Genomic DNA, 8,693 nt, shown 5'->3' on the forward strand with positions numbered 1-8,693 from the left:
TCTGATGAAATTAAAGTATTACAATGTTCATTTTGACTGCACTTAAAAATTCCATGTAATGATAAAAAAACAATGTTGAGGCATTCAGTACAGTTAATTTAGTCCCATCTAATTAATTCTCAACCACACTCTGAAATTTGTGATAAAGTTAGCCCAGCAGGTTCAGTGGCAGTAGTATTCATGTAATGACTTCAAAAGCTTGCTAGCTTGACTTAATAAGCTAGTAAGACTCAATCTTTTTTTTTCATCACCATCATCATAATCAACAGCAACCAATAATTTTTTTAATCTTTCATTTTTCCTATATTACCCATGAAACTTTTATTTGACAATAACAAGTTAATTTAGAAAGTAAGCTTTTTCTGTCATTAGAGGAAGGCCAAAGATAATTACATCTAATCCCTTAAATCTATGCTAAGAATCAGATAAGGTCATTTCATCCTCCTGTAACTAATACAGAATTGCAAATTCATTTATTCGATTAGTTAAACATTCAGATATTCTGAAGATTACTACCTAAATGAACTTGAGTAAGTGAAAACTTCCCTAGACATCTCCTTCCTCATTTATAAAATAAGAGGACTGGCACGGATGGTCACTGAGTTCCCTTTCAACTCTTAACTCAATATGATCCTCCTTTGTAAATGTAGAGACACTAGTTGTGGGCATTGCAAAGGATATGAAGTTTTGATAAGAAACTAAGAACCAAAGCTTACAGTCTAGTTAGAGATAAAAATAAAACTAAACAAGATGAAACAGCATCTATAGGAAATAACACACATATATTTATTTTTTAATTTTCAAACTTTTATTATAGAAGTTGGGCTCAAGTTGTTGTTCATCCTCCATTTTCTTATGATTAGTATTTATTTTTTTCCCACAATTAATTACCAAGAAAAATTTTAGCATTAATTTTTACAAGATGTTGAATTAAAATTTCCCTCCCCTTTCCCTCCTCTCTTCTGAAAATAGTAGCCAGCTTGATATAGTTTTATACATATGCTTTATGTAAAACATATTTCTATATTCATCACAGTTCTGGAAAAGAAACAGATCAAAAGAAAAAAACAAATGAGAAAGAATAAAGTCAGTGAAAAAAATATGCTTCAATCTGCATTGAGTCCATCAGTTCTTTATCTAGGTATGGATAGCATTTTCCTTCTTGAGTCCTTTGTACTTGTCTTGGATCATTATGTTGCTGAGGAAAGCTGAATAATTTATGTTGATCATCACACAATGTTGCCAATACTACGTACTGAGTTTTCCTGATTCTGCTCATTTCACTTTGCATCATTTGTACAAGTCTTCCCAGGTTTTTCTGAAATGTGTCTGTTAATCATTTCTTATTACACCATAGTATTCCATTATATTTATATGAGACAGCTTGTTCAGCCATTCCCTAAATGAAGGGCAGCCCTTCAATTTCCAACATTTTGTGACCATGCATAGGGCTGCTATAAATATTTATGCACATCTAGGTCCTTTCCCCCCTTTTTTATGATCTCTTTGGGATACAGACCTAGTAGTGGTATTGATAGATCAGAGGGTATGCGTAATTTGGTCACCCTTTGGATGTAGTCCCAAATTGCTTTCCAGAGTGGTTGAACCAGTTCTCAACTCCATCCACAATGCATTAGTGTACCAGTTTTCCCACAGCTTGTCCAACATTTATTATTTTCCTTGTTTGTCATGTTAGCCAATCTGATTGGTATGAGATGTGGTATCTCAGAGTTGTTTTAATTTGCATCTCTCTAATCAAAAGTGATTTAGAACACTTCTTCATATGCCTATAGATATCTTTTATTTAGTCATATGAAGAGTGCCTGTTCCTATCATTGACCATTTGTCAACTATGGAATGGCTTGTATTCTCATAAAGTTGACACAATGCTCTATATATTTGATAAATGAGTCCTTGGAGACATTTGCTGTAAAAATAGTTTCCCAGCATTCTGCTTTCCTTCTAATCTTGGTTGCATTCATTTTGTTTGCACAAAAGCTTTACAATTTAATGTGCTAAAAATTATCTATTCTACATTTCCTAATGCTCTCTATCTCCAATTTGGTCACAAATTCTTCACCTCCCCACAGATTTGGCAGAAGAGTATTCCTTTCTTTCTAATTTGATTGCTTTATTGTCTGTTGTACCTTTTAGTAAGATGTCGTTTCCTTTCTTATCTCTTTTAATTAGGTCTTAATTTTTGCTTTTACTTTGTCTAAGATCAGGATTGCTACCTTTTATTTTAATCTCAGTTTTTACTTCAGTATAATAAATTCTGCTCCATCCCCTTAACTTTACTCTGTATATGTCTTTCTTTTTCAAATGTGTTTATTGTAGACAACATATTGTAGTATTCTGGTTGTTGATACACTCTGTTATCCACTTCCATTTTATGGGAGAGTTCATCCATTCATATCTACAGTTATGATGACTACCTATGTATTTCCTTCTATCCTATTCTTCCTCCTGCTTGTCCTCTCTCTATGCTTTCAGCCCTTCCTACCTCACCAAACTTCTAAATTGTCTTGAGCTGGACATTTTTCACTCCATCTTTTTGTTGGTTCTGCCACTCCAGATTTTCTTTTGAGGTTTTATTTTAAAGTTGTTTGGAGGGCAATTTTGGACAGCTCAAGAGAGTCTCTGATTGTTGTTTATTAAACATTTAAGTTTACAAATTAATGTGCACCGATTAGCAGTATTGATGTAGTTAGAGAGTATTGCGCCTTCTCCAAGCAGCACAGAGACCCTCCAATAGTGTTCTGGAAATTGCGACCCTTTCCAAGACCTCTGCTCTTCCGGCCAGCTGAGGTAAGCCTATATATCTCTCTGTGATTGTGGAGTGGTTTGGTGATCCATTGAGTGTTGGTTTTCATCTGATAGAGCTTTATGGAACGAGTCAATAAGAATAACCTCAAAAAATTTGTAGGTTGAATCTTCACCCACCCAGTAGGACTTCAAGACTCTTAGGGCTCCACCGCAGCGGCCAGCACGTTCTTCTGCTACAGACTGAAGGCTCCTGGCAAACTTCAGCTGATTCACAACATGATAACACGGATTTACCATAGGTCGCACCCTTGGGAACTGAACGCTTTCGTCCACCACGTTGAACACGAATACGGTAGATAACATGACCTTGCTTGGCATTGTACCCCAGTCTGGGAGCTTTGTCAGGTCTGGTGGATCACGGGCCTTGGTGCAGGGAGGACAGCTGGCGGTACTGACAGCAGCGCACGCGCAGGAGGAACCACATGACATCCGACTGCTTCTTCCTCCATAGTTCCTGGATGTATTGTAGGCCCGCATCTGGCTCACACCTAGCCTGCCTGATGGACACCGCCGACCGGAAAGCATCACTCCTTCTTAAAATTGCTTAAAGCACATTTGCATGGCCTCAGCTTTGTTATTTTGATTTATGTCTCTGGATTTATTTTCTCATTATCTTTGTAAAGGCAATGATTAGTAATCCCTACCTCTCCGCCCTCCCCTCCCCCAACAATTTGATGAAATACAGGATGAAGACTTTTAAAGGCTTCTCCCATGCAGGTAGTCCTTAAACCCTAACATTTTCCTGTGAGGATAAAGTAAATTCCTGTAATTTTTTTCCCCCAATGAATGCAGTTGCTTTCAACATCACTGACAACTGAGAATTCAGGAATTGCCTTTTCTCTGTAGTCTATAAAAGCAAACTGTCTGACATTATAGAGGATAGCTTTCAGTGCAAGGCTGGGAGATTCTAAGAGATCACTATTCCCAGATATCAAAATTTTGGCCATGGTCTCCCAAAGTGAGATTCCCTTAATGGAATTTTTTAGAGAAGGAAAAGCGAGTCTTCTAAAGCAGATCAGCACGAAGCAGAAGTATTAAAGCAGCCATGACATGGGGGCATACAATCTGGACCTTGATATGGCATAACCTTCCATCATACTGCCATGAATTATTTAAATGGAGAATGTATAAGGTGAATGGAAATATTTGTTCATCAATCCCATAAAGGGTCATAACCTTCTGTTGTGTAGCTTATGAGTCAAATGGGTTGAGTTCTCATCTTACTAATTTACTGCTGTGGTTGAAATAAAGTTTGTCCTAAACCTGACATTTATAGTGATCATTGAGCACCAGTGTGAGAGTTGGGGGTGTAATTACTTGTGAAAAACTTAGATATAAGTGATGCTTAAGTTTTATACAGATTGCATTAGATTTTAATACAAGATAGAGGATATAAATAGATAAATATCCTATATGGGATTAGGACTACATGATCACACCTCTTACCAAGACAGCAGGAGAGAGATAAACAAAAAATGAAAGGTAACTTCAGGTAGGGTTGCTATCATAATTTTTGAATTCAAGTGACTAACCCATTTTATTTTCTCATAGCAGATATTTAGCAGATATTTGTGAAAGTGAACTTGATTTGTTTTTTGTTTTTGCTAGGCAATAGGGTTAAGTGACTTGCCCAGGGTCACACAGCTAGTAAGTGTTATGTGTCTGAGGCTTCTTTTGAACTCAGGTCCTCCTGAATCCAGGGCTGGTGCTCTATCCACTTTGCCACCTAGTTGCCCCAGAAAGTGATTTGATTTGGATGGGATTTTTAGAGATGATCTAGTCACACTCTTCCATTCCATGCAAGATTTTCTTCTTTAAGTATAAAAAGGAAGTCCTTTATAAACCTCCTGAATGAAATTGTCCAATGATAGGGAATTAAGTGTGAGGTCACTACCCTAAAAGGTTAACAGTTCACATTCAGTAGGTTCAAATCCTTAAAATAATTTTATATAGAATTAACCTATTTCCCAGTCATTTCTTCTTATTTATATTACTTGTCCCCTCTGGAGGTACACTAAATTACTAATTCCTTTTTTTTCTCTCAAAATTTCTTTTTTTCTCAACTCTTCAAATGTTTGAAGACAATTATCCCCGATTTATTTTTTCCATAAGTTAAATAGTTTTCTTCTTTTCATTTTACATTACTTCATTTAAGAATTTGCATTGTCCTCATTGCACTCTTCTCAAGAAGAACAGAAAATGTGGCATCGACAACTAAAGAAAATAATATAGATAATGTCTCATCAGTGATGAGTAAAAAGGGGAAGTGCCTTTTTATTTATACTGTACCTTTATTAATGAAAGGTAAACTGCCATTTATGTTTGTATACTTAGTCAGTCATTTACATGGTATCCTCTATTCTTAACTTAGGCATTTGATTCCCCATGCCCAATATAAGTGAAACACTTTTTGTCAACTATCAGATTCAAATTTCTGAACTGTCATTTCTATTTAAAATCTTTTATAATTTTGATTCTATCATTTGTTACAGTCCCAGAATCATAGTTCTTTCAGTTTCCTCTCTTTTACATCTTAATAGGGTGTTAATTCAAAAATTGATCAAAGGAGGCAGAAGACAGAGCCCAGAAACACAACACTAGAAACTTTACTCCATATTTGCATCAACCTATCAATCAACACACTTTGGGGAATTTGCTTAGTTATTAACCCAGCTTTATCGTATTTCCTGTCCATATTTCATCATATTTTTATAAAGATATCATAGCAATATCAGTTTAGAACTCGAATGGACTCTAGAATTCTTATACCCCCTGCTCACCTATCCCACCATCCACTTAACATATAAAGAAACAAAGAAACTAAGAAATTAAAGGACTTGTGCATGCTCTCCCACACAATAATGCACTCAGTCAGAATTTCAGCTGAGCTCTTGTGAGTACAGACACGGTATTCTTTCCATTAGATTACCGACAGCTTTTTAAATAATGCTTTGCTGATAGGCAGATCTGCAATGTCTATGTCATTCTCCAAATCTATTAAGATTTTGGCTCCTAATGGTAACTATATCCATTTCTGAACTCAGTCTTTCATAATATTCTCATTTATTTTGTTATTTATGTTGAAATTCTATGGGATAGAAAATTTAAGTAAAAACAACACAGATACACTTTTAATAAGTCCTTTTTGATAATGGTTTTGATAATGATGCTATTAAGTTGCTAAAGGATTAGAATGATAGATTTGCATATGTCAATGCCAAATCCATTCAAATTAGCATATAAAATACTTTTTTCAAATTTATTGTCCTCATTCATGAATGATACTTAGAAAATGGAAGTGACAATTTTATTCTATTAGGTTGATTTTAGGTAGCAAGGAATTATGCTATTGAACATCTCACACAGAGATCGCTTCTTTATTCCAGTCTTTTTTTAAATTGATGTATTTTATACTTAAATAGTAAAACTTCAGTGTACTATAAGAAAAGGAAAGATGTTATAAACTTAAATACTAAAACTTGAATGCAAAAGAAAAAAAGAAAAGTGTTCCATGTGCACAGTGAAAGAAATGATTCAAAATATAGAGGAATAAATTTCCATTTCAAGAAAGCCTATATAATAAATTTAATAAATACCACATGTTATGTTCTGAGCTGTCCATCGTTTCCTTGCTTCCTTGTAAGTTTTCTCTTCCTCTCTGTTGTGCGTTTTTACTTGTTCTTACCCCTTACACATACGTCCACCAAGACGGCTACAATTAAGTGTGGATATATTTATCTATCTACATCTATCTATATCTATATCTATATCTATATCTATATCTATATCTATATCTATATCTATATCTATATCTATATCTATATCTATATCTATATCTATATCTATATCTATATCTATATCTATATCTATATCTGTACACACCTACACACACACACACACACACATATATATACATATATATATATATATATATATTTACACGCACATACATATACTTAGATAGCCATATCCATAATCATACATAGGCATAAACATTGATGTGCATCTATGTAAGACCATACTTTACTTGTTTGTTCTCTATTTCTCTGAGGGCAGATGATGTCTTGTTTCATAGGTCCAAATCTTTACATATTTCTTAAGTCCGCTAACTCATCATTTCCTATACCACAGAAATAACACAACCTTATACTGCCTGGTTAGTTTAAATGATCTAAAACAATATTGATTAATATGGCTGATATATAATGTGGTTCCCCTTTTTTTCTCTTTTGATTACATTAAATTTAGCTTTAACTTTTCATGTCTGAAGTCATGATTATTATCCTTGCTTTTTTCCCTAATAAATTCTACTCCAGGTCTTTATTTTATGTTTGTGTATATCTCCTATTTCCTATCCTTCCTGACTCTTGTACTTTACTTCTACACTCTACTTGCCTTCCTATTACTTGCCTACCCTCCCACCCAAGATCCCTTCCTTATCCTATGCCCCCACCCTGAAATCCCTTCCTCATCCTCTCCCCTTCCTTATCCCCTTAGCTTTTTATTTCTTTCTGTATTTAGAAGACTTTTATGTCCTTCTAGATATTTATGCATTGTTCCCTCTTTAACGCATTCCCAGTGTGAGTAGGGTTCAAAACTACCACACTTCCTCCCCCATCTCATTCCTTTGTGTGAATTCTTCCTCTCTCACTTCATTTGTATAAGATAATTACTCTTAATTACCTTTTCCTAGATGGTTTACTTTTTAGTATCACATCATATTCAACTCTACCTCAACTTTTCTTTCTAACTACACAATTACTAATAGCAATCTTACATATATTATTTAATTTACTCACAAAATATAAACAATCTATGCTTAGTGAGTCCCTTTTAATTAGTCTTTGAAGTTTACCTTATAGTTCTTTTGGATCTTGTAAGTCAAATTTTCTATTGATTTCAGGTCTTTTTGCAATAAAATCCTTAGAGTCTGGCAATTCATTAAATGCTATTTTTTTCCATTTGGGATTATGTTTAACTTTACTGGGTATGGCATTTTTGGCCACAACCCCAGTTCTTATGCTCTCCCATATGTAGTGTTCCAAGACCTGTGGTCTTTTTGTGTAGGTGCCTCTAGTTCTTGTGCATTTCCAATTGTGACTCCACCATATTTGATTTTTTTTGTTGTTGTTGCTTGTAATATTTTCTCCTTCAGCTAGGAGTTTAAGAATCTATCTATGATATTCCTGTAGGTTTTCCTCATAACATCTCTTTCAGGTGGTGTTTGGTGTATACTTTTTTTATTTCTACTTTTCCCTTTCGTTCTAACACTTCAGAACAATTTTCTTTAATTATTTTTTTTATTATTGTACCAATACTTTTTTTTATCATAACTTTCAGGTAGTCCAATTATTAATATTTTCTCTTCTTGATCTCTTCTGTAGATTAGTCGTTTTTTTTCCTTATGAGATATTTCACTTTCTTTTCTATTTTTTTTTCATTTTTTTATATTTTGTTTTTTTGTTTCTTGGTCTCTTATAACCTCACTGGCTTCCCCCAGACCAAGTCTGATTTTAAATAAATCATTTTCTTCCTTAAGATTCTGGATCTCCTTTTCTAGTTGATTGACTTTCTTTTCATAATCTTCTTGTTTTTGTTGGATTGTTCTTAATTTTTCTTAATTTTTTTTTCATTTTTAAAACTTTTTTAAGTTCTTCTATTAATCCTTTTAGGGTAGGTGACCTTTGATGTTACTTTTTGGAGTACAAGAAGCCTCTTTTTTTTTTTTTGCCTCAATATCCTCCTCTGAAGATGAAGCCCACTCTATTTCCATGGTAAACTTTCTATGTTTAGGCTCCTTCTTCTTAAACTGCTCATTTTTTATGTTTTGTAGAAACTTATCTTTGTAATCACCTCTATTCCTGGGG

General features: G+C 34.2%; 1 pseudogene; it reads right to left on the reverse strand.

The window, feature by feature from the left end:
* Window positions 1–2,689: 2,689 nt before the first annotated feature.
* Window positions 2,690–3,773, reverse strand: LOC110205035 (large ribosomal subunit protein eL15 pseudogene; annotated as a pseudogene).
* Between the last annotated feature and the right edge of the window lie 4,920 nt (window positions 3,774–8,693).

Source organism: Phascolarctos cinereus, unplaced genomic scaffold (assembly GCF_003287225.1).
Source record: "Phascolarctos cinereus isolate Bilbo 61053 unplaced genomic scaffold, phaCin_HiC Scaffold_4;HRSCAF=312, whole genome shotgun sequence".
Classification (NCBI taxonomy): Eukaryota; Metazoa; Chordata; class Mammalia; order Diprotodontia; family Phascolarctidae; genus Phascolarctos; species Phascolarctos cinereus.